Source organism: Carettochelys insculpta, chromosome 14, assembly GCF_033958435.1.
Source record: "Carettochelys insculpta isolate YL-2023 chromosome 14, ASM3395843v1, whole genome shotgun sequence".
NCBI lineage: Eukaryota > Metazoa > Chordata > Testudines > Carettochelyidae > Carettochelys > Carettochelys insculpta.
In genome coordinates this window covers 45,202,891-45,227,729 of record NC_134150.1, presented here as the reverse complement: position 1 = coordinate 45,227,729, position 24,839 = coordinate 45,202,891, and the positions used below count along the sequence as shown (strand labels likewise).

The following is a 24,839-nucleotide window of genomic DNA, read 5'->3' as shown; positions in this document are numbered from 1 at the left end:
AGGTAACGGTACCAGTGGGCCCAGTGACATCTCAGGTGCCGAGTTACTCAAATGTGCCCCTAATGCGACTTGCATTATATTCGTGGGCTTTACCCCAGGTGCCGAGCACAGCACCGCAGACCATGATGCCGGGGACTCAAACAGGGGGTTTAGGCCCCCTCCTGCTGGTGGGCATGGAAGGGGCAGGTGTATCGTCCTCATCCTCCCCTGACGAGGCTTTGGCTGGGTCCTCAGCATCTCCAGTTATGGAGGACTGTGGGGCATAACAGCATCTGCTACCCCGGGTGGTCTAAGGCCTGGGTATACACACAGACAAAGTCAGGGACGACACAGACCCAGTGACAGACATCCTCTTGGCTTCGGGGCCCAAAAGGGTGACACTGCCCTCTTATTAAAACAGTTGCCAGTATGGCAAAGACAGTGTGAAAGACCCCAGCCTCTGCCCTACCCACAGCCAGTGGGAACAAGCATTGGTACTTTGCTCCTACCCAGGGCAATGACCACCTGTTCACTTGCCCTCCTCCCGACTCCCTTGTCGACAATAAGGCAACTCATAGGGAGAGACGGGTTTCAAGGCCCTTTCCCTCAAAAAAGAGGCCAAACGCTTAGACTTGTAGGGTAGAAAGGTTTATTCAAAGGGAGGCCTACAGTCAAGGATTGCTAACCAGCAGGCTTTGGATAGCAGGTACACGTTCAACATGGCCGGTTCCTTATGCCGTTTCTTGGAGCTGGTCCCACCACAGAGTAAACCTTATTTTAAGGCAGTGGTGGACGAGCATAAGCTCATATTCAGGGACAGAGTTGCAGGCGGCGCTGGACACAGGAGATGCTGCCACCAAGGTCATGGCCTCCAGGATAACCATGCACAGGGAGGCACAGTGACAGGTTTTGGGGCTCTCCTTTGAGGTCCAACAGACTTTTCAGGACCTACCTTTTGAGGGGCCATCCCTGTTTTCAGAAAAGAGAGACAAAAGTCTCCACAGCCTGGAAGACTCGAGGGCCACCTTATGCTCGCTCAGCCTGCACCCCAGCAACCCAATGTCAACAGTCACTCCTAGGCCTCAGTTCAGACAATTCCCTCAGCAACAAAGGGATACCAGCAGAAGATGGGGCCATACTAACAGGAGGTGTCAGGACCAGCAGACTCAAGGCCAGAGTCACCAAAAACCCCCACCGGGGCCTAAATAACAATTTTGATGGGAGGATTGGGAGCAACACACCAGTCACCACCCCAGTTTCAGCTCAGCTTTTATTTTCATTCCACCTATCATACGAACATAAGAACGGTCATACTGGCTCAGACCAAAGGTCCATCTAGCCCAGTATCCTGTCTGCCGACAGTAGCCAATGACAGGTGCCCCAGAGGAGGTGAACCGAAGACAACGATCAAGTGATTTTTCTCCTGCCATCCATCTCCCGCCTTCGACAAAAGGCTAGGCACCATACCTTACCCCTTGCTAATAGCCATCTATGGACCTAACCTCCAAATATTTATCAAGCTGTTTTTTAAACTCTATTAGAGTCCTGGCCTTCACAGCGTCCTCTGGTAAGGAATTCCACAGGTTGACTGTGCGCTGTGTGAAGAAAAACTTTCTTTTATTAGTTTTGAACCTGCTACCCATTAATTTCATTTGGTGTCCTCTAGTTCTTATATTATGGGAACGAGTAAATAACTTTTCTGTATTCACTTTCTCCACACCATTCATGATTTTATATACCTCTATCATATCGCCCCTCAGTCTCCTCTTTTCTAGACTGAAAAGTCCCAGTCTCTCTAGCCTCTCCTCATATGGGACCCGTTCCAAACCCTTAATCATTTTAGTTGCCCTTTTCTGAACCTTTTCCAACGCCAATATATCTTTTTTGAGGTGAGGAGACCACATCTGCACGCAGTACTCAAGATGTGGGTGTACCATAGTTTTATATAGGGGAAGTAAGATATTCTTCGTCTTATTTCTATCCCTTTTTTAATTATGCCTAACATCCTATTTGCTTTACTGACTGCCACTGCACACTGCGTGGATGTTTTCAGAGAACTATCCACTATAATTCCAAGATCCCTTTCCTGATCTGTTGTAGCTAAATTTGCCCCCATCATATTGTATGTATAATTGGAGTTATTTTTCCCCCAATGTGCATTACCTTACACTTACCCACATTAAATTTCATTTGCCATTTTGCTGTCCAATCACTCAGTTTGCTGAGATCTTTTTGAAGTTCTTCACAGTCTGCTTTGGTTTTGACTATCCTGAACAGTTTGGTGTCATCTGCAAACTTTGCCACCTCACTGTTTACCCCTTTCTCTAGATCATTGACGAATAAGTTGAACAAGATTGGTCCCAGGACTGACCCTTGGGGGAACGCCACTAGTTACCCCCTTCCATTGTGCAAATTTACCATTTATTCCTACCCTTTGTTTCCTGTCTTTTAACCAGTTCCCAATCCATGAAAGGATCTTTCCTCCTATCCCGTGACCACCTAATTTACATAAGAGCCTTTGTTGAGGGACCATGTCAAAGGCTTTCTGGAAATCTAAGTATACTATGTCTACTGGATCTCCCCTGTCCGCATGCTCGTTAACCCCTTCAAAGAACTCTAATAAATTTGTAAGACATGACTTCCCTTTACAGAAACCATGTTGACTATTGCCCTTCTACCATGCCTGGTGCAACAACTTCGGACCAGAGGGTCCTGCACATTGTAGAAAGGGGATACACTATCTAATTTTCCTTGTCCCCCCTTCCCATTCTCCTTCCCCTTCCCTCTTCAGGCAGGAGATACAGTCCCTCCTCCAATGGGGGACTACAGAGGAGGTTCCCCATCAGTTTCGGGGACAGGGCTTTTATTTCTGTTATTTCCTAATCCTGAAGGCAAAGGGGCAGCTAAGCCCATTTCGGACCTGCAAAACCTAAACAAATTTGTAAAAAAGATAAGGTTTCATATGAAATTCCGGGGCCTAATCATTCCAATGCTGGAACTGGGGGACTGGTTTGCTGTTCTCGACTTACAGGACGCGTATTTCCACATAGCAATTTATCTGCCCCACTGGAGGTTCCTCTGTTTTGTGATGGGAAACGATTACTATCAGTTCACAATCCTTCCGTTCATACTGCCTTCCACCCTGAGGGTCTTCACCAAATGCATGGCAGTGATGGCAACCTTCCTACGCAGGTGCAGGGTGCACCTCTTTCCGTACCTGGGCAACTGGCTGGTCAGGGGTTGCTTGCAGTGCCAGGTAGCACAGCGTGTGCAGCTGCTATGACAAATGTTCAACACCCGCAGTCTCATGGTAAATGAGGCAAAGTCGGTGTTGGCCCCCACTCAAATCATGGAGTTCAAGGGTCCTTATTGGGTGCGGGGCAGGCCAGAGACTTCCCACCACAAAGCAGGTTTCAGGCCATGGCATCACTTATCTACAACTTGCTCAAGATCCCCACCATGACGGCCAGAGGCTGCCTGAGGTTGTTGGGTCACATGGCAGCATGCACCTTTGTAGTCCAGCAAGCCAGGTTGCGAAGGTGTCCCTTCCAACTGCGGCTCGCCTCAGTGTACCGCCCTGCCAGAGACAGTGTAGACATTTTGGTGACAGTTCCACCACAGGGACTGCTAACCCTACACTGGTGGCTGGATGCTCAGTCGGTCTACATAGGAGTACCTTGCAGCTCCCCACAACCTGCTCTCTGTAGTCACGGACACCTTAGACTTGGGCTGGGGGGTGCATCTTGGAGAGCGCCGGACCAGGCCCTGCAGAACAAGGAGGAGGCCCAGCTCCACCTAAATGTTCGAGAACTCAGGGCCATCAGGCTTGCCTGCGAGGTGCTCTGGGACGATCTAAAGGGTCCATGTGTAGCTGTGAGCATGCACAACAGCACAGCAATGCACCAGGTAAACAAGCAAGGGGACGCACGCTCCTCTCCCCTGGGTCATGAGGCTCTCAGGCTCTGGCAGTTTTGCATTCAACATCAAATTCTCCTGAAAGCTTATTATCTACTGGAGGCCCACAACTCCCTGGTGGCCTATCTCAGCAGGTCTTTCGTGGACCACGAGTGGTCACTACACTCGGGCGTGCTCCATTTAATTTTCCAGAAGTAGGGATGTCCCCAAGTTGACTTATTTGCCTCCCACCTCAATGCGAAGAGCTGGATGTTCTGCTTGTACCAGAATCAGGGCCCAGGGTCCTGGGCAGATGCGTTCAGCATTCACTAGTTAGGCCCTCTGCTTTATGCCTTCCCTCCGGTGCTACTCATCCACCAGACCCTACTCAAAATTCGGTCAGACTGGGCATTGGTCATCCTAGTGGCCCCAGCATGGGCATGGCAGCACTGGTACTCGACCACCTTGCAGCTGTCCATCAGCAACCCAATGGCACTCCCAGGATGCCTGGACTTGTTGACACAGGAGGAGGGGAGACGGCACCACCCCTATTTTCAAGCGCTACATCTCACAGCATGGAAGGCTCCATGGCTGAAAGCGGTAGAGCTCTTGTGCTTGGAACGTATGAAAGACATGTTGTTAAACAGCAGGAAGCCCTCCACAAGGGCAACATATGTAGCCAAATGGAAAAGATTTTCTACCTGGGCATCTCAGAAGGGGTTATTCCTGGTTCAAGCTCCAATACCGGTTATTCTGAACTACTTGTTCTTGAGTCAGGAAAGGTTATCACTATCCTTTGTCGAGGTGCACTTAGCAGCTATCTCAGCCTTTCACCCTGGGCTGGGTCCATCATTGTTCTTTTCAGACCCTGAAGTAAAAAGGTTTGTGAAAGGCCTGGAAAGTGTCAGACCGCAGGTGTGAACCCCTCTGCCAGTGTGGGACCTCAATCTGGTACTGTCGAGACCCATGAGGGCCCCTTTTGAGCCCCTTGCTTCCTGCTCCCTCTTATTTCTTAGTTAGAAAACAGCATTCTTGGTGGCCATTACCTCAGCCAGGAGGGTGTCAGAACTAAGGGCTCTGACGGTGGACCCGCTCGACACAGTGATCCACAAGGATAAGGTTGGATTTAGACCCCCACCTGGTTCTCCTGCTGAAGGTGGTCTCCCCTTTTCATGTCAACCAGGACATTGCCCTACCGGTGCTTTATCCAAAACCTCATGCCTCCCCTAGGGAGCAGAGTTTACATACTTTGGATGTTTGAAAGGCGCTGGCCTTCTATATGGACAGGACCAGACTCTTCAAAAAGTCCCAGCAGCTGTTTGTTGCGGTGGCAGACAGGATGAAGGGTCTTCTCCCAGTGGATCTCCTTCTGGATAGTGGCCTGTATGAAAGCACACTATAAGCTGGTGGGGGTTCCCCCTCCCCTGATCAGAGCTCACTCTACCAGAGCACAAGCTTCCTCAACAGCTTATTTGGCCAGGGTTCCTATCAGGGACATGTGTAGGGCAGCTATGTGGTCCTCAATTCATATGTTTACTGTGCATTACGCTTTGACACAGCATGCATGGGAAGATGCTGTGGTGGGCAGGGCTGTCCTGCATTTCTTTTGGGGCTACGAACCCACTTCCTAGGCATTGGCTTGTATTCACCCAACTTGGAATGCACATGAGCAATCATCTGAAGACGACAAGACAGTTACCTGTTCTGTAACTGGTGTTCTTCGAGATGTGTTGCTCATGTCCATTCCAAAACCCTCCCACCTTCCCCACTGTCAGCATAGCCAGCAAGAAGGAACTGAGCAGGGGGCAGATTGGGAGGTACATATATTGGTCACTGTACAGGCACCACTCCAGGGAGTGCCGCACCGACCCTATGGCTACTGGCTAGGGCAAAAAAATTCCAGCAACTAGACACGTACCAGCGCACACCAAACTTGGAAGGGACGTGAGCAATGCATCTCGAAGAACACCAGTTACAGAACAGGTAACTGTCTTTTCTCTTGGTTTCCCATATTCTCCCTCCAACACGGAGTTCCTGTAACTTTCCACGCCTTCTAGCTTAGTGGGTGCCAATCTTTTCACTAGTGTGGACCACCAACCCTCCCCCAAACTGTTTGTGGACCCCGTCGCTATTGTTTCATTACAGAAGGGTGCCACAACATAGATTTTCAGACATGAATTAATAACATTATTGCAAGATATGTAATTTAAAAATAATTAATTGCAACTTTGCAATTTATTTAAACTTACTTTCTATGATCATTTTTATTTATCTTTTCTTTTCATGGACCCCTGCAATATCCTTGTGGATGCCAGGGGACCGGACCGCAGGTTGGGAGCCATTATTCTAGCTCCTGTTTTACTTGAGAGAGGCAGGGAGTGTGCGCAGGGACTGTGCAAAGAGCAGAGTTTGGGGTCTGTAATAACAGAAGATGACTCTGTCCTTCCATATTATTATGAACCTGTAATCCATAGATTTAAAAAAAACAACCTCCCAGTGTGTCAGTTTGGGGGCCTTGGTTTGGTGAAACTCATGAATGGACTTATTTTGTGCTCACAGTATTTGACAGAAGATGGACAATTGGTAGCAACTGCTGATTATTATGAATAGCCTCCCTGCCCCACCCCTGGACTTCTTCCCTCCCTTTAAACCTGTGACCTTCCTCTCCCAGCCCTCTTGAAAAACCATCTCCTTCCTCAGGGTCTCCATCAGGGACACAAACTCCTGGCCAATGCCTGACATTCCCAGAATGAGGTACACCTTTCCACTGCAGACCAGTCAGCTTAACTTCTGTGCCAGGAAAGATAATGGAGCAAACAATTAAGAAATCCATTTGCAAATATCTGGAAGATAACAAGGTAATAAATTACAGTCAGCAGGGAATTGTCAAGAACAAATATGCCAAAACAACTTGATAGCTGTCTTTGATAGGATAACAAGGCTTGTGGATAAAGACGAAGTGGTATATATGGTATACCTAGGCTTTAGTAGAGCATTGTTACAGCCTGGGGACTGACTGGCTCAGCAGCAGTACGATGGAAAGGAACGTAGAGGTTGTGGTGGATGAAAGGCTGGATATGAGTAAACAGTGGGCCCTTGTAGCCAAGAAAGCTAACGGCATACTAGGGTGCATTAGGAGGAGCATTTTGAGCAGATCTAGAGAAGTGGTTGTTCCCCTCTATTCGGCACTGGTGAGGCCACATCTGGAACATTGTGTCCCGTTTTGGGCTCCCCCAGGATATAAAGGATGTGGATTTGCTAGAGCAGGTTCAGCAAAGGGCAACGAAAATGATTAAGGGGCTGGAGCACAAGACCTATGAGGATAGACTGAGGGATTTGGGCTTGTTTAGTTTATGGAAGAGAAGACTTAGGGGTGATTTAATAGCAGCCTTCAACTTCCTGAAGGGGAGCTCTAAAGAGGAGGGTGAGAAACTGTTCTCAGTGGTGTCAGATGGCAGAACAAGGGCTAATGGTCTGAAGTTGAAGAGGGGGAGGTGTAGGTTAGATATTAGGAAAAACTACTTCACCAGGCGGGTGGTGAAGCACTGGAATGCGTTGCCTAGAGAGGTGGTGGATTCTCCATCCCTAGAGGTTCTTAAGTCCCAGCTTGACAAGGTCCTGGCTGAGATGACTTAGTGGGGGTTGATCCTGCTTGAAGCAGGGGGCTGGACTCAATGACCTCCTGAGGTCCCTTCCAGCCCTATGATTCTGTGATTTGATAGTCTCGCATGAGCTTCTAATAAATAAACTAGTGAAATACAATGTAGACTGGCTAGTATAAAGTGGGTACATGGGCTTAAATTGCAGCAAGAGATGTTTAGGTTGGACACTAGGAAAAAACATCTTGTCAGGGTGGTCGAACACTGGAATAAATTGCCTAGGGAGGTTGTAGAATCTCCATCACTGGAGATTTTTAAGAGCAGGTTACACAAACACCTGTCAGGGATGGTCTCGAGGGGTGACTGGTCTTGTGTGAGGGCAGGGACTGGACTAGATGACTTCCTGAGGCTCCTCCCAGTTCTAGGATTCTATGGTTCTATGTACATCCCACAAGTGCTTTGGGCTAACTTCCTGAGCCAGTGTTCTCTCTCTGCTCTTACCATGGTGCCTTTAGCTTTCAGTAGGCAGCACAGGGAAGGTCCTCTGAACGATTTTCCATGGCATTGTATGAACTGTTCAGTAATATACACACACACACACACACACACACACACACACACACACACACACACACACACACACACACACACACACACACACACACAACTGGACTAGCAGCTCCTTATTTTTAATTCTTCCTTGGAAGCATAGTAAGGGTACTGGGCATATTTTACAATATCAGCCACTGAAGTGACCTATGTAGTATCCTCTGTAGTCTGTTACGCACAGCGCTCTGAAATGCTCTGACATAAATCTGCCCATCTTCTCATCCAGGTCATGGTTCAAACATGCCTTCCCTATCCATCAGCAATACTCTACCTGAGACTCACAAACCACTAGTGAGACTTTAACGTGTCTCCTGTGGCTCTTTGCAGCACAGGACACTAAAACACTGTGCATTTAATTATGAAGCAGGCTAAGTTGTGAACCAATCAGGATGCTTTTACTATGGTATTACCCTATTGCAGTTGATCAGCCATTTGGTGGTGAGAATTTCACACACACAAATGGATGCATGCACATACTCAGCATTTCTCCTCTCCTACTGCTTGAACAGGACTCTAGAGTCCTTTTGTAACTGACACAATTAATTTACACACCTGTGGCTCTTTTGGGTGATGCTAGTAGCTCATTTGATTCCTGCACCACTGAGGTCTGAAGGGTTGTCTTCACTATTTAGAAGATTGACCTGGTCAGGGTTGATTTTGCGCACCTAGTGGGGATGCACAAAATCCAACTATCTGGGGTTGACAGCTGACCCCTGTACTCCTCAATATCACAAAGAGTAAGGGAGGTCGATGGGAAGGCTTCTCCCATCAACCTCCCTCTGTGAGGACAGCCAGGCAAGTTGATTGTCAATAGGTCAATTCTAGCTATGCAATTGCTATAGCTTGAACTGCGTATCTACAATTGACTTTAATATCTAGTGTAAACCTGGCCTGAGTGTCACAGAAATACTTATCCAAATGCATGCAGAGTAGCACTTGAGAAGACCACTAGGTCAACTCTGGGCCACAAGGAGCCTCACCCATCCCTAAGCCTGCCTCACTCTGTGTGACACCAGCACTTGTGTGGAACACGGTGGTCCATCTAATAGCTCATGTTCCCAGCCTGGAAGCAGACCACTGGGGTAGTTCTTTCCAGGTTTACTTTGTGCTGTAACAACAAGAAAAAAAGGGACTCAGCACTCCTCTGGAAACACTCCCCTTCTCTGAGATTTGCTAGAACAATCATTGTGCTATAACTGTAATTCTTTCCAGCCCATTCTTTCTGTCTGAATTAAAGACCCTCCACTTCAAAACCCAGCCACACGCTTGCTGATATTAAGGAAAGCACTGAAGGAAGAAATTGCTCCTTTCAGAAATGAAGCATTTTCTTTCTGCCACAAGCAGCAAGATCTGTGTTCCTAAGTCTCTCTAAAGGCAGTGCCATCTTTACTGCTCTCTCTCCTTTTCCAGTAAGGCACAAAGCCTGCACAGCAGAGGGCTGTGACTGCACTCAGCTTGGGACCAGAAGATCTGTAAATACTCACTGACATCCAAGATGGTTTTCCCAAGACTCTGTGGCTGTGCATTATCCTCACCACCTCTTTCACCCTAGCCTTCACGACTACTTCCCTACTAGAGACTGCGCAGAACGAAGCCAAATCAAATGATTTTTTCAGCCAACAGCCACGGTCTTTCTTTAATGATCTCAACATTTGACGAGGCTGGCGACTGGCCCTTCTCCTCAGACCACACCTACAATGGCTAGCATGGAGAGAGCCTCTGACCTGCTTTATGTGATGAAGCAGATCAGATGCTCACGGCTGGTGTCACAGGGTTTGCACCCAGGCAAGCTGCACGCACGCATGTATCCCCTCCCCTGAGGTACACATGCATATGCCACGCTCACGCCAAACAGAGGCCTGGGTAAATTCGTACGTGCCACACATCTCAGTGGCACTCTTGGGCACACCTGTGCTCCTCCCATGCCCTAGGAAGGGACATGAGCACATTTGCCCCTGGAGAGCAAACAGACCCACTTACATACATGCCTCCCACATCTGGCTGCATGCACACGGACACACCCACACACGCCCCCACCTGGAGGTGTGCACACAGACACACCCACACATGCCCCCAGCCGGAGAAGTGCACACGGATGCACCCACACACACACCCACCTGGAGGAGGGCACACGGACGCACCCACACACACCCCCACCTGGAGGAGGGCACACGGACGCACCCACACACGCCCCCACCTGGAGGAGGGCACACGGACGCACCCACACACGCCCCCACCTGGAGGTGTGCACACAGAAACACCCACACACGCCCCCAGCCGGAGGAGTGCACACGGACGCACCCACACATGCCCCCAGCTAGAGATGTGCACACAGACACACCCACATACACCCCCACCTGGAGGAGGGCACACGGACACACCCACACCCCCCACCTGGAGGTGTGCACACGGACACACCCACACCCCCCCACAACTGGAGGAGTGCACACAGACACACCCACACCCCCCCCACAACTGGAGGAGTGCACACGGACACACCCACACATGCCCCCACCTGGAAGAGGGCACACGGACACACCCACACCCCCCCCCAAGTGGAGGAGTGCACATGGACACACCCACACACGCCCCCAACTGGAGGTATGCACACGGACACTCACATGCACCCCCAGCTAGAGATGGGCATACAGACACACCCACACATGCCCCCACCTGGAGGAGGGCACACGGACACACACGCCCCCACCTGGAGGTGTGCACACAGACATACCCACACCCCCGCACCTGGAGGTGTACACACAGACATACCCACACCCCCCACCCACACCCCCCACCTGGAGGTGTACACACAGACATACCCACACCACCCACCTGGAGGTGTGCACACGGACACAGCCACACACTCCTGCAATGGGAGGTGTGCACACGGACGAACCCACATACATCCCCAACTGGAGGTGTGCACACGGACACACCCACACACGCCCCCACCTGGAAGAGGGCACACAGACACTCACACGCCCCCACCTGGAGGTGTACACACGGACACACCCACACCCCCCACCTGGAGGAGTGCATACGGACACTCACATGCACCCCCAGCTAGAGATGTGTACACGGACACACTCACATACACCCCCCAGCTAGAGATGTGCACATGGACACAATCACACCCCTTATTGTTCTTGTCCCCTGCCCCATATGGCACTCAGCACACCCTATAGCCTCTGTGCCCTGCCCCACACTGTGCTCAGCACCCCTATAGGCTCTGTGCTCTGCCCCACACTGTGCCCTGCACCCCATAGCCTCTGTGCTCTGCCCCACACTGTGCTCATCACCCCTATAGCCTCTGTGCTCTAATACCACGGAGTGCACAGAACCCCCCAGTGTGAGCAGAATGGGAAGAAGCCCCTGGCCTGGCTCAGGACAGGCAGGATGGAGGGGAGCCCCCGGCCCAGTCTGAGCAGGACGGCAGAGTCCCACGTCAGGGATCTGACCCACTGTGAGCAGCATGGCAGGGATTCCCTGGCCCAGGGTGAGCAGGAAAGGGCCTGGACAAGTGTGCCTGGGATGGCAAGGAGCCCCCAGCCTTGGGTGGTATGGTGGGATCACTGGTGGAGCTGGAATGCTGAGATCACCTTACTGACTGCGAATGCTTTAACTCCAGTCCAACCCTCCACATCTGTGGCCAATGACACAAAGCAGCAGCACTCATGAGGCTGCAATTGAGTTGTAAGTTTCACAATCTCAGGCTCTTAGATCCTAACTGTGAGCTGACCAAGCCACTTTCCCTGGTGACACCAGCGTTGGTGAGCCATGAAGGACAGGGGGAGCAGGAACTGAGACAGAGCATCAGCACCCAGCCTGACTGCCCCCTCGTGCTCTCCCATGCACATGGACACCTCATCCTGACCCAGAAAGATGCACAAATGACGAGACGCACATATGGATGCACTCAGAGACTCAGATACAGCCCTGGTCACACACACGCACAGAGAGAAATTCACACACCGTTATACAGCATGTACTCCAGGGTGTGTGACAGCTGGCGTGGAAGCTGCAGCAGGACGCTTGCTCCCAGGAGTGACTTGACAGCAGGAGACCCAGTACTTTGCTACACTCCCATCCAAGGCTGGAGCAGTACCAGCCAGCTACTGGAAACAAGGCATAGTCCATTTGCTGATATAGACTCTGAGCCGCTGCCTGGTTCTGGACAAACCCTGCCATGGTTTGCTCCCTCCTGTATCAATTCCAGCTGGGTTTAATCTTTCAGGACCCAAACACGAGTTTCTTACCAGTTTGTTACACAGGCAGACAAATGGCTCAGGCATATGGGATGGTGAAAGAAAGCTGTCCTGGGACCAACGGGTCACACAGGGAGATTCAGCAAGGAACCCTGCAGCGCACAATGCAAGCAGACATGGGCTTGCAGCAGGGGCTACCAGCACACCAGAGGACACCTGCCATATTGATCCAAAGGACAGCTGTGGTCAAAATCCCTTCCCAGCTGCCAGTGTGGGGAAAGCCAACAAGCATGGCGCTCCACAGGTGAGGCGCCTCTGGAGGAGGCTGGAATCACACACCACAGGAATACATTGCCATAGAGAAGGCTGGGCTCCTGGCAGACTGGAGCAGAGCACCTGCTCACAGAGATCTTTGTCAGTAAGGAACCCCAGAGGTCCAGGAGGGGAGAAGAAAATGCTCAGAGGGGACCTGGGGCACGTGTCCCGTCAGCAGAGAGGCTGTTGCCAGGGTGTGCAGAAGCACTGAGACGTTTTGATTATAGGGGTGTGTATCTTCTGAAGCAAATTCAGGAGCTCTCCCCCGGGGAGCCAAGGTCAATACACCTGAACAGCCTCACCCCAGCAGATTGCGTACTGCAGTTACCACCTTTAGGACAGGTCTGTCCCAGGGCATGCAGCCCCTCTCCAGTCCTCCACATGGCCACTCCATTCCTGGCTCCTCAAGGGTCTGTCAGCAGAACGCCAGGATCAATAGCCAGCTGCTACTCCCATAACCAGGGCTGCGCAGAGTGCATGTCTGCAGTGCGGCCGCTGCTCTCTTGGGCTCTCTCTTTCTCACTGGGAGCCTCCACGGTCAGGTCTTTAGCGCTCCTGCATACTTCACCATTTGCATGGGAACAGCAGTACGTCCCTCCTTGCTGCTGGTTCAGGTTGCTAGTGTCTTAAATAAAGTTACTAGTGAGGCCCAGAGACCTGGAGGGGAGTGTAGTCTACCTTACCTGCTTCTGGAATCTCTTCTGTAGCCTGCTGCTGGCCTCCAGATCTGGTTCAAGCTCCTGGAACCGGCTGCTTTTCTGCTCCAGTTCTGTCTGCCTCTCCGCCTGCTTGGTCTGCAGTTGATAGATTCTCTGCTCTTGAGCATCCAGCTATTGACCCGCCCAGGGAAAGAAAGAAAAAATGGAAAAAATCAATTAATACTAAACAGCTTAACAAAGCCCCAAACAGCAAAGGCCTGACGCTCCTGGGGGTGGGGATGGAGGGAGGAGAAACACGCCCCCCACTTTAGCTGTGAGAACCTGATGTTCTGGGGACAGGAAGCCAATATGGTAGGTGTGATCTGCCAGCATGCCAGCAGTTGCACTGACGAGTCAGGGAGGCAGTGAGCTGTGGACACTCCTGTGAGGGACATGGCCCTCATCCCTGATATGGGGGAGGGAAGCCTGGCCAAGGGACAGAGAAAGAAGGCAAAGGAACAAACATCAAGTTATTTAAATGAACAAACAGCTACATGCTGGTGCTCTGCCTTGTGCTGTGTGTGCTGTGGCACTTTCCTGTGGCATTATCTGGATAGAGAAAGGGACAGCAGAGCCATGGGACCCTGGCAGCCAGCCTGGCCCAGCCGGAGCTGGCTTGGAAGACGATATTTGCACCTCAGCACTCCAGCTGGGAAGCATTTCCACACCCAGGCAGAAAGAAAGAAAGAGCCAGGAATGCCAGCCAAGGAGCATTTAGCTCAACAGGACTAAAGCACTGATCCCCAAAGCTAAGTGCAGGGCTGTGGACCCAGGGCTGGAGCAGACCTCTTCACTCACTTGCCTTTCAGCTGCTGAGACTCTCGCTGGACTGGCCGGGGGACAGTGGTGGTAGTTATTGCTTCCTGTCTGCAATGGCCAGCAAAATATATTTGCCTTCTACTTGCTGGCTGAGCAGATGGTGACTGGGAGGCAACAGCTTTTGCTGGCACAGGTCCTGAGAGGTTTTTTTAGATTCAGCAGGAGGAAATCCTCTGCAATGATTGGTCAGTAGTGTGGTGATCCCCTGCTAGGAGAGCTGGGGTTGGAACTACTTTTCTCTCTTGTCCCTTGTCACAGATGACAGCAACATGCCTCATTTGTTGGGGTGTGGGTAGGCCAAGAGGAGGGCTTGTTTCAGGTGAAAATGGATTATCCTCCATGATCTAGCAAGGCTACACAAATAGGCACCACAATATGGGTCTCAGCCCACAGAGCTGTGGTGGAAGGAAAACATGGAGAGAGACAGGCTGGTGTCCATGACAACAATCAGACTCTCTTCCACATATATAAGGAATTAGTCAGGGCTCACAGAGCTGCACACTGCACTGTTAAGGAAGCTGCAGACGTCTGCTCATCTCTCAAAGCTGTGCCGCACCAGACAGGCTCCAGCTGCTGCCCTGGATTCTGAGCCCTCAATGCAGGTACCCCACAAAGACATGCCTAGCAGCACAATCAGCTTCATACTTGGTATAGCTCTTTAAAACTCACTGTATCAGGCCAAGTAATGGGCAGCACAATTGGGTTCCAAGTGCCATGTGTGCAGGAGATCAAGACCTGAACAAAGGCAGCTCTCGGACCTGGAGAGCACAGGGCACAGACAGCTGTTTGGTAACATACCTCAGTCACATAACAGAGAGGGAGCCGTGTTAGTCTGTAGCTTCGAGAACAAGAAGTCGTCTGGCACCTTACAGACTAACAGATATTTTGGAGCATGAGCTTTCGTGGGCAAAGACCCGTTTCATCAGATGCACGAGTGCGGGGGGGTTTCAGAGGGGTATTTAAAGAGTGGGGTCCCAGTAACAGGGAGGGCCAGAGCTGACAAGGTCTATTCAGCAAGGTGGAAATGGCCCATTATCAATAGTACATATCAAAAGAGGAAAAAACAAAGTCAGATCAGACAGCGGGATGTGAGCCCTTGTCAGAGTCAGATCTCCCCATTAGACGCTGACAATGGCTCATATCCCCCCGTTTGATCTGACTTGTTTTTTCCCCTTTTGATACCTACTATTGATAATGGGCCATTTCCACCTTGCTGAACAGACCTTGGCAGCTCTGGCCCTCCCTTTCTCTGGGACCCCTCTGAAACCTGCCACCCCCGACTCATGCATCTGATGAAGCAGGTCTTTGCCCATGAAAGCTCACGCTCCAAAATATCTGTTAGTCTATAAGGTGCCACAAGACTTCTTGTTATACCTCAATCATGCCTCCTGGACGCTGCAAAGCCCAGCAACGCTGGAGATGGCCTGGAAAGGTGGGATGTGCTTAATTAACAATGAGTAACTATCTTACTAAATCTAGCTAGAATTCATATAGTAATTAAATGGTAGCTGAATGTTTTACTGAAGACTGTCACCCATTTATCACCGTTCAGTAAATACATTCATAATTAATCTGAATATTATTAATATAAAACAGGTTTTACACAGAAATCAAATCTCTCCTGGACTCACACCGCCATAGCTTGCTGTCCTCACACGCGTTAGTGCTGCCCTGTTCTACGCACTAACAGCCCAGTAAAACCACAGGTTGGACCTCCAGACTCTGGACTTCCCTTGTCCTGCACTATCTGTGGTCTGGCATCCTCAGGTACTCCTGCGCAGCCAGCCAAGGGGGCGTGGGGAACAAGGCAGAACCGATGCCCCTGGAGCCATTGTTGCCGACATTGTCATTGCTACCAAATGGGGATGAAATAAAGCAACTGGAATATTGTACTTGGCTGTCAGTGATACTGAACCTGTTACTCACTTGTGAGCCTTGTCCAGCGCCCAAACCTTGCCGCTCGGGGCAGGAAGACAAACCTTAGTTTTGCAGGGGGCCCCGCTTCCCACCGCCAATGCCAGCCCACCATTTGTGACCCTCTCTCAGCCTGTCCCATGATCACTCATGGGGCTGCAAGTCTCAGGCCAAAAAAAAAAAGTCTCTAGATGAGTGGAGTGTAGTTGACGGAAGACCCCTGAGTACCAGCAGGCATTCACGTACTGCCATAGAGGACACATGGGTTTGTCAGGAGTAAGTGCCAGCCACATGGAGCAGCCAGCAAACTAGAGCCTGGCCCACCAGGCTGTGGCTCTGTATTATTCTGTCTTTTCTTGTGTGTCACAGGCCCCACCATGTCCTGAACACAACCGCATGTGGGGTGGCCCAGTCCCAAAGTCCCCTTGCCAAGGCCAGAGTGGCCAAGCCTGGACCTCGCCACGGTGCCAGGATCTGCTGCAGCCAGGCCAGACCTCACCAGCTCCAACCCAGCCCTGGCTGGAACCTGCTAGGGTGTGGGAGGGGAGCCTGTCCTGCAGCCCTTCCCCCAGAGTTGCCACAGAGGGGAGAGGTGCCTCTTCCCCTCAGCCCAGGTGCCACTGCCAGGTGGGAGATAGGGGTGTCCTCCCTTCATACAGTAGCCCCAAAGCACCTCCTTCCCTCCCAACCCATCAACCCAGGCCTTCCCTAGGACTTGCACCCCCAGCCAGAGCCCTCACACCTCAGCACAGCAACGCTCTGTCCCAGGCCTGAGCCCCTCCCACATATACGTGGCCCCAGGCCCCCCGTGTAACGTACCACTGAGAAGGTGCTGTGTTTGGCACACACCACCTTCGTGGCTCGCAGCTCCCCACCATGCTGGTGCACATAACGAAGTGCATTCTGCTTAAGCTGGAGAAGCAGCAGTGGGAACGTTGCCTGTGACCTCCCCTGCACAAGTTATGTTTGAATGGAGATGTGCTTCTAGGACTGGAAGGGACCAGAGGAGGTCATCTAGTCCAGTCCCCTGCCCTCTTGGCAGGACCATGCACCATCCCTGGCTTCTGTTTGCCCCAAATGGCCTCCTTAAGGATTGAGCTCACACCCCTGGGTTTAGCAGGCCAATGCTCAAACCACTGAGCTAACACCCCCTATACGGCAGGAGGAGGAGATGGGGCAGTCTTGAGGAGTGACGTACCACCGGAGCGCTTGCTACCTCAGGGCCCTGCCAATAGTCTGTTTGATGGGCCCAGGGCTGCAAACGCCTCTGACAGCTTGGTCAAAGCCAGACAAAAGGGCGAGCTATATTACCAGCAGCACTGCCAACCTGGAACAGCCTGTGTCCTCCGCCTGCCATCTTGCGAACAGCCCCCCTCTTTCCCTTCCCCTCTCAGAACCGGACTCCATTGGCTTGCTGCAGGCGAGTCGGTGGCAGGTTTAGGGTGAACGCTCCCCCACCCCCCTTCCTCTCTCATTTAAGTGGAATCAATTGTGCCATTTCTGCTTTGCTTTTCAAAAGCAATTACTTTCATGTCATTTCTGCAGACATTCACAGACAGTGAGCGAGGGAGCGAGGGCTTGATTAGCCATCCCCACCCCCGTCCTGAGGCTTCTGCAGCGGCTCGAAGTATTCAATTAAATGAGTTGTCTCTGGAGCTGTGGTGGTTTCAGGTCAGAGATGCTGTGGAAAGCTGGATGCTGCTCTGCTCCTATATATGTAAATGGCTATATTAAAATCACTGATGTCAACTTGCAACACTCATCTCTTCTGCTCTCGGGTGATCAGAGCTGATTGCTGAGGCAATTACTGCAGAGGGAAGGAAAATCACAGTCTCCTGCTCATCCCAGCGCTGCTGGAGTTTAATTGCTTAGTGTAGCTGAAGCTGTGGCTCCATCTCCCTCATGCACATGCATGCACACACATGCGCAAGCCGCTCACACAAGGAAATACGCCACAAACACAGGGAGATGACAACATGAAAAATGATGTTTTAAAATGGAGGAATCACTACAGCAGGCAAGGGGGCATTTGACCAAGCAGCCAGAGCAGGACTGGGGGAGACGGTAGGGGAAGCACAGCTGCAAACACCACCTCCCGCCAGCTGCTCACCCCTCGGAGCCTGTTCCACCGGAGCGCAGAGCCCTGTCGCAGACAGCGGAGCATTTAGCCTAGAGCTTGAAAGATCTGCACCCCAGCCCTGCTGTCGAAGTATGAGGTGAGATCACAGCTACGCTTACTCCAGCAAAAGGTGCAGCTCAGCCAGTGCTGAGGACACAAGGCAAACCATGGTCAGCAACACTTCAGGAACTGGGCTTACAGGCCAAGCCAGCCTGCTGCCACAGCAAGTCTCCGGTATAAGGAATGGGTCACGTCCCTAGGACCCATCTACACGGCAGCACGCACAGACAGACCTGAGCTAGCTTTGACCTAGGGAACTGTAATGACAGCAGCATAGGCGTGGGCTGTGCAAGGCCATCTAAGACACTGGCTATGTGCTTGTGTAATCCAGACCTGCTTGGTGTAGCACCATCTCCCTCGATTGGCACCAAGGCCACCTAGAGATGGGTGAGTCTGCCACAGCCTGGGTCGGGGTGGGCAACCAAAATAGCAAGAAGAGCCATTTTTTCCAATTTGGTAAATAATAGTTCAGGAGCCGCAGTGCATGGAATACGAGATGGTCCTTAATAAATAACGTCAAACTACACGTTTTGTAACCCCCGTTCTAAGAACAGCCACACACATTGATTTGTAATGCAGGAAATGTTTATTGCAGGACGTTCACAAACTTTTCACATATTTATTTCCTCACACTTTGTGTGTGTGTTTGTACCACTGTCTTCCTGACTTTCACTCTCGAACTCTCTCCCCCCGGAGGGTGCTGGTGGGGAGTTATGCAATGTTTCGAGATCAGACCACGTATTGTTTGCTATTTAGAGAGGAGCTGTTCATTTTTGAACTTTTAAACATTATCTGTTTATTGAAAATAATCATGAGTGTTTTTTTATAAACTTGCAATTACAGTGTTGGGAGCCACAAGGAAGTCCTTAAAGAGCCACATGCGGTTCCGCAGCCACAGGTTGCAGACCCCTGGCCTGGGCTAAGAGCCATGTGACTTTTAGCTAACGAAGCAGGGGCTCATACACGAAGTGCCAGCAGTCCCATGATCAAACCTGATCACCGACAACCAGGGTCTCTAGGCATTACAATAGCATGGCTTGCCTGTGCTGCTGAGTCTGCAAACCTACTTGGATTTGAGCCAGCAAAGTTAGTGTGAGTGTGTCTACACATGCTACACTCACATCTTTGATGACAGTGCAGACTATTTTTAAATCCTTGTCTCTAAATGCTTTGTTTCTAGTGCTAAGTTAATCCATGCTTTGGCTTAAGTAGGCTGACAGGGCCTCGCACCCCACACTGCTCCCAGCCTCCTGAAGAGAAGAGCTGCAGGTGGCAGAGCTCAGTCAGACATGGTAGATAACTTGGGTGCAAGATTCCCCCACAGCAGAGAGACGAGCCTGACCCTGACACTGGAGGATGCACATTCAGGGAGATGGGGAGCAAAGGAGCAGAAGTGTGGCTTGCCCTATACTGTACAGACAATGGCATCAATACTTAAAAAAGGCACTTCCAGGATGGGTTCACCTGGAAGGTTTGCCCTCATTTTCCCAGGCTAGAAAGTGCCCAGGATTTAAATAGATACAGCTTTGATGGTGGGGACCAAATCAAAGGGCTTTGTACAGCACGGGCAATTTTCCATGTAGCTAATGAATCTTTCCGAGCTGGAGTTTAAGACCCGGAGCATGACGCTTCTGTCAGCTACACAGACATTCATCACAATAACTCTTCGATGAGGATCCAGGAAGTTTTTGGAGAATGTTTGGGATAACTTCCTGGTACAAGTGCTGAAGGAACAGACCGGGGCCATGCACAACTTGACTTGCTGCTCACAAACAAGGAAGAACTAGTAGGAGAAATAGAAGTAGGTGGGAAACTGGGCTGCAGGAATCATGATGGTAAATTTCAGGATCCTTACAAAAGGAAGAAAGGCGAGCAGTAATAGATAGACCTCTCATTTCAAAACAGTAGACTTTGACTCCCTGAGGGTACTGATGGGCAGGATCACCTGGGAAACGAAGATGAAGGTGAAAGGAGTTCAGGAGAACTGGCAATATTTTAAAGAACTCTTGCTGAAGGCACAGAAAAAAACAATCCTGCTGCATAGTCAGAAATGCAAATATGGTAGGCAACCAGCTTGGCTTAACAGGGAAATCCTTGGTCAGCTTAAACTCAGAAAGAATGCATGTAAGAAGATGCTCTTCAGAGCATCTGAAGAAGTGAGTTAACTCACGAAAGCTCATGCTCTAAACTTTTCTGTTAGTCTATAAGGTGCCACAGGACCCTTCGTTGCTCTACAGATCCAGACTAACACGGCTACCCCCTGATACTATCTGGATGGTGGTTGGTTTCAAGTGGAGTGCCCTAATCCTCGACTCTGGGGCTCGTGTTGTTCAACATCTTTATTAACGACCTGGATGAGGGACTGGAATGCACCCTCAACAAGTTTGCAGATGACACAAAACTAGGGGGAGAGGTAGATTCGTTGGAGGGTAGAGAGAGAATCCAGAGGGACCTGGATGAATTGGAGGACTGGGCCAAAAGAAATCTGATGCAGTTCAACAAGGAGTGTAGAGTCCTGCACCTGGGGCAGAAGAATCCCAAGCTTTGTTATAGGCTGGGAACTGACTGGCTAAGCAGCAGTACAGCGGAAAGGGACCTAGGGATTATAGTGGATGGAAGGCTGGATATGAGTAAACAGTGTGCCCTTGTAGCCAAGAAGGCCAATGGCATATTGGGGTGCATTAGGAGCAGCATTTCGAGCAGATCTAGAGAAGTGGTTGTTCCCCTCTATTTGACACTGGTGAGGCCACATCTGGAATATTTTGTCCAGTTTTGGACCCCCCAGTATAAAAAGGATGTGGATTTGCTAGAGCAGGTTCAGCGAAGGGCAACAAAAATGATTAAGGGTCTGGAGCACAAGACCTCTGAGGACAGGCTGAGGGATTTCGGCTTGTTTAGTTTACAGAAGAGAAGACTTAGAGGTGATTTAATAGCAGCCTTCAACTTCCTGAAGGAGAGCTCTGACAAGGAGGGTGAGAAACTGTTCTCAGTGGTGTCAGATGGCAGAACAAGGAGTAATGGTCTGAAGTTGAAGAGGGAGAGGGGTAGGTTAGATATTAAGAAAAACTACTGCACCAGGAGGGTGGTGAAGCACTGGAGTGTGTTGCCTAGAGAGGTGGTGGATTTTCCATCTCTCAGTGTTTTTAAGTCCCAGCTTGACAAAGTTCTGGCTGGGATGATTTAGTGGGGGTTGATCCTGCTTGAAGCAGGGGGCTAGACTCAATGACCTCCTGAGGTCCCTTCCAGCCCTGTGATTCTGTGGAATGCTCTAAAATGGATGGAGAGAAACTGTTCTCAGTGGTGTCAGATGCCAGAACAAGGCCTAATGGTCTGAAGTTACAGAAGGAGAGGAGTAGGTTGGATATTAGGAAATATTACTTCACCAGGTGGGTGGTGAAGCACTGGAATGCGTTGCCTAGGGAGGTGGTGGAATCTTCAACCCTAGAGGTTTTTAAAGTCCCGGCTTGACATAGTCCTGGCTGGGATGACCTAGTTGGGGTTGATCCTGCTTGTGGCAGAGGGCTGGACCTGATGACCTCCTGAGGTCCCTTCCAGCTCTGTGATTCTATGATAAAGCTGGACATAGGGGAGGCAAATCAGGTCTCAAAATTTTATGTTCTGCTTCATGCTGAGATTTTCAGCCCACATTTCGCTGTCTTTCACTGCTTGCCCTGAGTGGGTGTGTGCCTGCCAGAGAGCACAGGCCTACCAGGAGCCTGGTGCAGATGGAAAATCCCCACATGGTACAGATGATGGGCAGGGAAAAGGGGAAGGTGTCACAACTCCTTCCTCAAAAGCTGCTTCACAGAAGGGCTGTGGGGAGGGCAGATGCTGTGATTGCCCCCCGCAGTGCATTGGCAGTCAGCCGTCAAGCCTCAGCCCTGAGCTTTGCAAACTAGCAAACAGGTCTTCTCCTTTCCCTGCTGGCTATGAGCCTCTGAGCCACAAACAGGAGGGCTGGAAAGTCCTTTGTCTTGCAATGAGGTCTGAGTTTGACTTTGCCACATGACTGTAATGGGCATAAGGCTTGAGAGGGCTGGCACCTGGGGGAGCATGCTCTCCTATAATGGCCAATTCAACTGTGCCACGCCACTGCTGGCGCTGGATTTGCAACCCAAGGATGTGAGTCTCTTTTGCAGGCTGCCTGTCTCTTCATGTAGTGGGGAGTGCTCAGAGTCCGTCCCCCACTGCTGCTGCAGCTGGTTTGATTCAAGTCAACTCTTGAGGGAACTGCAGATGAAATGGCTGAATCTAAATTGCCAGGGATACAGCTGTTGTTTGCTTGTCCCAGTAGCCCCCGCTTACCCAGGCAGGCAAAGGAGCAGGCGTGCGCCTTACTGGAGGGGTGTCGGGGGCAGTAGGGAGGCTCTACCAAGGAGGGACCTGGTCTGCCTATGTTACAGAGACAAGCAGGGCCCATTCTGTTCACTGCGACATGCCTCAGCCTCCTGACAGTGGGAGTGCAGAGACCAGGGGGAGGTCATCTCTCTTACTGGACCAAGTGCTGCTGCTGGCAAGATACTCCCTTCCCCCACCCTCTTGTCTCTCTGCTATCTGGAGACTGGCAATGCGTACACGCAATGGGAATTGCACAGAGCACAGCTCCTCCCTGGCCACCCAGGCCCCAGCACACAAACAATTCAGTGAGAAATGTTCTGGCACAAGCCCCACCACCACCCTGGGCACAACAGGCAAAGCTGAAAATCCAGCCCACACTGCAAGCGGGGTAGGCCAGGGGCATGGCACCTTCCCACCTCCTAGGCACTGAGGGGCAGGGAAGGTTCCCACTGTCTCCATTCCCTGGCATGGCACAAGACAAAACTCTTCTATGTTCTTCTGTGTACTCAGGACCTCCCTGAGGAGCAAATCCAGCCCCCCATGCTTTCAGGGCTCTGCAGCAGAAGCCTGGGGCTATGGGGACATTTCCAACCCTGGGACCTGGGCAAACCCTGAAGTGTCAGACGCTTTCTGAGAGGGGAAAACTACTGTCAGAAAGGGAAAGGGGAGGTCTGCAAATTCAAATGGCCTCCTGCTACCATCACTGAAGAGTAATGACTTGGACTCTGGGCTGCACTGGCAAATAATGTTGTGTGGCTGTGCTCCCAGCCTGCCTTTCCCTGCGTTACCTTCCTAACCTCTGGCTGGGGAGAGGGAGCTGAAGTCCAGTCCTTCCTTAGGGAAAACATGAAAGCCCCTCTTTTTCCATCTTAATGGTATTTCATTCTGTCCAGTGCAATATTTGCTGATCCGTCCTGCTGGCTGGAGAGGCTTTGATTAACTCCTGAAATTTCAGCTTAGCTTTTCCTTTCCGCAGGGCAAGCCCTTGACTTGAGAACACGGCAAAGTGGTCAAAAGGAAAATAACAAGACAATGAGATGGGAAAAGCAGTGGCTGGGAGACAGAGGAATTGAGCTAGAGAAGTCACTATGGAGTTGCTGGTAGCTGTCTTGCCAAATATTTACCTCCTCAGAGCTTTGATTCATCACAGGGTCATCAAGCCTCCTCCAGTGCTGCCCACCTGTCTGTCACCCAGCTGGGGGCCAAGTGGAGAGACCACAGCTACTCAATGCTTGTTTTGAGGGCACTGCTCTGACTGACCTCCTTGGCACCAGACCACAGCTAGGGCTGTTGTAGCAGGTACTTCTATTGCCTTACAAGGCAAGAAAGATTTAAGACCCTGCAATTCAGCGTGTTACACCTAGATTTATATCATGTACTCACGAGCATAACAGGTCTCCAAGAGACTATATAAATTCACAGTTACACCCTGTCTGTGAGGGTGGGCGTGAAACTCCAGTACAAATGTACTAACGCTTGTAGCACAGCTCAGCCCTCCATTCATCTGCATACCTGGAAAAAATGATGCAGCTCTCCCGGGAATCCAAACACTGAAATGCTGATCAGCCGCCATTCCCACTGTAATATCAGCGGGTTTTTCCACTGGGACTTTCTAGGCTGTAGGACTGCCAGGAGCCTCTCCGAAGATCTCTGGAGCCGCTCTAAAGAAATCTGGCGTTCTCCTATCACTCTCTGTAGCATCTCTTGGAATTAGCTCTGATAATCTGGGACAGATCACCTGGGAGAGCCATCACTAGGTGAGGAGAATGCCATTCCCATTGGCACTGATAGTACCAGTGGTTCCATCTCATCTTGCCTCTTTCCTGTGGGCTCAGGGAGAGGTTCTGTTGGACCCCTTGGAGAAGATGGGTGGGTAATACTGCTGGATTGCAGAGATTCCGAGTACTGTGCAAGTATCCAGAAAGGCCAGTCTGAGAGTTCAGAAGCAGGTTGTGATGGTCCCCAAGGCAAGGGGCACCACCAGTCCCAAGCTGGGGGATCCCTGTTTGCATGGCCTAGGTTGGTTCCAGGAGCCTTGCTTGTCTGTCTGGGCTGATCTTTCTAGGTGGAGGTGAAACTTGTTCCTCTGGTATGTCTGACTCTCTCAGTAACGAAGGTTCAGAGCTAGTGCCGTTGGCAGGGTTTGTTTTGTAGAGGGGGCACCATGGTTGGTGCATAGGATGGGGCATAGATTTCTCTCAGATATTTCAGTTCTCACTGGTATCAGAATCTCCCTAGCAAGTACCAGTTCTACCAAAAAGGGAAACTGAGTCCAGAAGAAGAAGATGAT

At 50.8% G+C, this 24,839-nt stretch overlaps 1 long non-coding RNA gene across 1 annotated transcript in view; it reads right to left on the bottom strand.

The window, feature by feature from the left end:
* Window positions 1–24,839, bottom strand: part of LOC142020870 (uncharacterized) — a 71,974-nt gene that overhangs the window by 23,634 nt on the left and 23,501 nt on the right. The window contains exon 2 of the long non-coding RNA XR_012647530.1: window positions 13,285–13,431. This is a non-coding gene — a long non-coding RNA (uncharacterized LOC142020870). The remainder of the gene's footprint in view (window positions 1–13,284; window positions 13,432–24,839) is intronic.